We start from the raw sequence: 6,146 nt of genomic DNA, 5'->3' as shown, positions 1-6,146 counted from the left end.
CCCGCAGCATACTCAGTATTTAATTTAAGTAAAATACACCTTTTGATTTTTATATTTTGGGCTTTCTGGCTTTTAGTAAAGTGTTTTTTTTTCTGTTTTCTTTGCCACATTGTACCAATTTGTTCATGTCGATTTTAGTTGCAGAACATTCACTCACCGGCCACTTTATTAGGTACAGCTTACTAGTACCAGGTTGGACTGCCTTAATCCTTTTTGGCAGGAATTCAACAAGATACTGGAACTATTCCTCAGAGATTTTGGTCCATACTGACATGATAGCATCACGCAGTTGCTGCAAATTTGTCGGCTGCTTATCCATGATGCGAATCTCCTGTTCCACCACATCCCAAAGGTGCTCTATTGAATTGAGGTCTGGTGACTATGGAGGCCATTTGAGTACAATGAACTCATTGTCATGTTCAAGAAACCAGTCTGAGATGATCCACACTTTATGACATGGTGCGTTATCCTGTTGGAAGTAGCCATAAGAAGATGAGTACACTGTGGTCATAAAGGGATGGACATGGTCAGCAGCATTACTCTGACGTTGACATAATGCTCAGTTGGTACTAATGGGCCCAAAGTGTGCCAAAAAAATATCCCTCATACCATTACACCACCACCACCAGCCTGAACCATTAAAACAAGGCTGGATGGATCCATGCTTTCATGTTGTTGAAGCCAAATTCTGACCCTACCATCTGAATGTCACAGAAGAAATCGAGACTTATCAGACCAGGCAATATTTTTTCAATCTTCTATTGTTCAATTTTGGTGAGCCTGTGTGAATTGTTGCCTCAGTTTCCTGTTCTTAGCTGACAGGAGTGGCACCCAGTGTTGTCTTTTGCTGTTAAGCTGCTGTTGCCCATCTGCCTTCAGCTTGGACACGTTGTGCATTCAGAGATGCTCTTCTGCATACCTTGAAACGAGTGGTAATATGAGTTACTGTTGCCTTTCTATCAGTTCTAACCAATCTGGCCATTCTCCTCTGTTCTCTGACATCAACAAGGCATTTGCGCTCATAGAACTGCCCCTCACTGCATATTTTCTTTTTTCTAACCATTCTTCGTAAACCCTAGAGATGATTGTGTTTGAAAATTCCTTTCTTGCCCATTCAGGTGCTCTGTTTGAAATGCAGCAGATCATATTGACCATGGCTGCATCCCAAACTGCCTACTTCTCAGTAGGTACTGCGTTTAAATTTAAACATACTACTCGGCCCTTAGAAAAGTATGTTCTTTACAGTATGAATGTAAGAAATATGAATGAAATTCGGACAGACTACATCCACCATTTTATCATGGTCACGTGACCTACCTGCTTCAGTTACATCGCTTCACTCCCATTCATGACTTTTCTTGCAGGGCATCATGGGATAGCGCAGCGTGCATGGGATGTAGTAAGTCATTCGGATACTTCTCGCATACAGTGATGGGTTGCAGCTGAAAGGGGAACTGCTGCGTAAAACATATGCTGGATAAGTTGGCGGTTCATTCCGCTGTGGCGACCCCAGATTAATAAAGGGACTAAGTTAAAAAGAGAATGAATGAATGAATGAATGAATGAATGAATGAATGAATGAATGAATGTTATGAAAAGCAAACAAGAATTTGGTCCTGACTTCATCCAAACATTAATTTTTTTATGCTAGAAAGTATGCAAATTAGCACACATTTAATTAAACAAACTCTCATTTGCATATTTAAAAATATCGCTCCAAAAAATGGCGTACAAAAATGTTTGCAATCCTTTATAGAATCAATTAACCGAGTAAGTATTAGTTAACAATTAACTTTTCTTTCTTACTCGATTCACCTGCAGTGTCTTGCCTTAAAGTGTTTTTAAAGCATTTACTCCTGTCCTAATTCAAGCAGCGACTGCTATAAGCAATATTATTCCAGCATCTTCAGTGTAATAAGTGCATCTATGCCAGCACGTCTGCCAGTGAAGTGAATGGAGTCAGATGAGCTAATTATCTCTTCCAGACTTCATGCTTAAGAGCAAAGAAGGCCTTGCTCTCAGACTCCAGCAGAGAGACGATAAACTTCACAATCACACACACAAACACACACACATAGACTCATCTCTAGGATCATTGGCACACACGTCTTGGATATTAGGCAGATCTTTCTTTCCGTACGCTGGTAAATTGCTTACTTCCCTTCAACTCTGAGGCTGATTATCTTCCATCAGTGAGCGCTTGGTTTTTGTAGGGTCTTGTACTCGAGGGAGCGGGTTCAGAATAAACATGCTAATCAGATTAATTCATTTGACCTTGTCCTTTTTGTCTGCGGGGTTAGAGTTCTCTGCCAAGTCATGTCTATTTTCTAATGCCTCCTTTCCCTTCCCCTCCCCTTTACTTTCTCTCTGTCTTTTCTTTTCATCATGATCTGTTAATTATATGGTCATTGTCTGCTGTATGTTGTTACATTGTGCGCCGCCATTCACAGTGGCTGGTCTGATTCATTCATACGAGGAAACAATGGTGCGCTGCGAGAATAATCAGCTTTTTGCGCTGCTGAGCTTTAACAGGTCAAACGCAGAGGGCAATGGGGACAAACCCAAAGCTGCTTCTGGAGAGTCATGGAAAGATGTTTTCAGGAGTTTGATTAACAGTGGTGTGGATGAACTTATGAAGTTTATAGGACATATATCAGTTTCATGTCAGTCCTTGGTAGTACTGTTGGAGATTATTTATTTATTATAATTTATTTGTACTTTTTATTGTTTTTTGGAATGGGTTGATAATGGTTATTTTGTTGGTACTAGCCAGTATAAGTCAGTATCAAAGCCAAATCTGTAACTAGTAATTAGTAAATTAGTAATTAGTACACCAAAATGTATACTTCATGGGGAAATATTATATTGAATTTTAATAAAGAGGAGAAATCAAGAGAAACAATAACACAAAGTTATTGTTTGTAATTTCATTTTTGAATAACTTTTGATTTTAAATTAATTAAAATTATTCTTCTATTTATAAAGATAGGTGACCAAACTGTTTATTAAAACAATTTTTTTGTGTAAATCCACCAAATTTTATTATCTATATTCACAAAGAAATTGATAAAAATTATGTACATGGATATATACAGTATATATAAATATATGCTGTTGAAGTCAGAGTTATTAGCCACCCTTTGTTTTGTTTTGTTTTTTATTTTTTTTAAATCTCAGTATGTCTGATTTTTTTTATTCTAGAGAAAATAAAAGCAGTTTTTAATTTTCAAAAAAAAGGTCAGATAGATTGATTGATTGATTGATTGATTTGTTAATTTGTATAACAATTTATTTGTGGAGATATTTTTTAATATTGACCCTTGTGATTATTATTATTATCATTATTATTATTATTATTATTATTATTATTATGTAAAATTTATAATTTAATAAATGTATATTATTTAAATTTCTTTCAAGTATATTTTATAAAAGCACAAATTAATATCACTATGTACTATGTAATAGTTATTATTATTAAAAATAATGATTAAATACTTATTGTTTTTAATATATTCATTCATTCATTCATTTTCTTTTTGGCTCAGTCCCTTTATTAATCAGGGGTCGCCACAGCGGAATGAACCACCAACTTATCCAACATATGTTTTACAAAGTGAATGCCCTTCCAGCTTCAACACAACACTGGGAAACACCCATACACTTTCATTCACTTTCATACTTTACAGCCAATTTAGCTTATTCATGTGCATGTCTTTGAGGGGGAAACCGGAGCACCCGAAGGAGACCCACTCCAACACGGGAAGAACATGCAAACTCCACACAGAAATGCCAACTCACCCAGCCGGAGCTCGAACCTTCTTGCTGATCATGCTACCCACTAACCCCAATAGTATCTGGATGCAGCTTTTATAATGCAAGCTGAGATTGCATCACTCAGCGATGCAATGTCAGACACAATGCACTCAAATTGAGCGAGTAACGTCACTGTGATGGGTAGGGGTGGGGTTAGGTGAGCCCATTAAAAAACATTGGATGCAACTCAGATTGCACTGCACCAGGTCTGCATCCAGACCCCTCTCACTAAGCCACCATGGCGCCCTTTTATTTTGTATTTATTTATGAGATAAATTATTTACTATTACAATAAGATTCATTTTTTAACAGTATTTAATGCAGTAAGTACTAATGATCAATACATTTGTTACAGTGTTTTGAAGTCTTTGTTAACATTAATTAAACATGCAGCTGTTCATGGCTATTTTATGTTAACTGCGTTGAATACTCTTTATGAGTGCACTATTTCAATATGAGGTTGCATTAATTAATGCTGAAATTTAACATTAACTAGGAACAAATATTCTTAACTAATGTTCAAATATACAGTATATATGAAATGTAAAAGAAAAATGGGTCAGAATAGCTAATCACTCTTGAAGAACAGCATATCTGCCATGTTAGTGTTACTATTCCCTCTGGTTACGCTGCATTTTTATCTGACCCACAGTTCCCCAATGTTTTTTTTTTTTTTTTTTTTTTGCAGCATGATTTTGCTTAACCAATCGAGTTAAAATCTCTCGTGTCTTACGCCTAAAAATCCTTTCGCACCCTCACATACACACACACACCCTCGCAAACACACTCTCCTACAGTACAATGACAAGCCTCTCCATTATGAAACTATCTCCAGCCAAAGTGTCCAATTATCGGACCTACTCAGCTGAGTCTTCACACATGGAAGGGCACAAACCGAGGCCAGCGCACACCGCACAAAACTCTCCCTTTCGCTTTCTTCTCCCTCCTTTCACAAGTCGGGTACACAGTGTGAAAAAAAGAGCCCGGAAAAAGAAAGACGGAGGAGAGAATGGGCAAAAATCAAACACCATTTGCATAATGTGGCTTTTGTCCCCGTTTTCAGTCTCTTTAACTATCACATCTAATTAGAGCTCCAGACTGCCAGCCAGAGATAGAGCTCTTTCTCCCTCTCTCTCTCTCTCTCTGTGTGTGTGTGTGTGTTTGGGTCTGTTTTCACGATTGTGTGAGATAAAGCGGCTTCGCCGAGTCCCAGGCTGGCTCATTCCTCTCCCGAGAGACTGCTTATGACAAATAAGATTAATGTAGTCCCTCTGTCACCAGACCGCAGTCCTGCAAGTGATAGGTGACTTTTTTCAGCTGCTAGTCAAAGTACATGCTGGTCAGCGAACGCTTGAGCTGCTGGCCATTTGGACCCTGATGGAGAGCGGCCAAACGGCAGGGTCAGACACGGGGTCAGCGACTGTTACCCGCAGACTGGGCTGTAATTGCGGCAGGGAATACAAACCCTGATTTAGAAATGTTTTTGTGAGACTCCTGCTCCTGTCTTGTAGCCAAGACACACGTGCCATGGGAGAAGCGTGGTGAGGGCACCCTCTGGTCTGTTTGTGTTTTAATGAAATATAATTCTGAACCCATCTGCTTGTCAGAGATGCTGCCAGGTAGGCTATGCTGCTATTCACGTAAACAGGAAATCTGACAGCTAGGATGTTTAGGGAAATTTTTTTATTTTTGTGCAAATATGAAGAATGATTGGACTTTATAATGAAATATAGCTTTAATTTTTTTTTTTGCTGTGTTATTATTTTTGTCTCTTTTTTGTTAGCGTTTTCCTTTGCGTCAGGTCTTTTGATTTGTGCTTAAGGTTGACAGCTTGACTGAACAGACGGTATTCAGTATTTCTATTAGGTGGGGCAATAGAGAACTTACAAATAATCATTTGCTGGATGTTGTGCTTTTAGGCCAGACTGACAACCTCAGTAGCTATGTTTTGTGTAAAAATTTGTGAATTAGACTTATGCCCTAAACTGGAATTTCTCATAAAACATTTGCAAAAAAACGTGAGTGAAAGAGAACAATATTGTCATTTCCTCATAAACTGATGCCATATATAAGAAAGAAAAATAGAATTGGCTTGCTTTTGTCATATATAATAAATTACTTGCATTGAACATTACAAGGTGTCACGGTGGTGCAGTGGGTAGCACGATCGCCTCACAGCTAGAAGGTCACTGGTTTGAGCCCCGACTGGGCCAGTTGGCATTTCTGTGTGGAGTTTGCATGTTCTCCCCGTGTTCACGTGGGTTTCCTCCGGGTGCTCCGATTTCCCCCACAGTCCAAAGACATGTGCTGTAGGTCAATTAAATAAGCTA

This window comes from Danio rerio, chromosome 16, assembly GCF_049306965.1.
Source record: "Danio rerio strain Tuebingen ecotype United States chromosome 16, GRCz12tu, whole genome shotgun sequence".
Classification (NCBI taxonomy): Eukaryota; Metazoa; Chordata; class Actinopteri; order Cypriniformes; family Danionidae; genus Danio; species Danio rerio.
The sequence above is the reverse complement of the archived record's forward strand: the minus strand, read 5'-3'. Positions refer to the sequence as shown.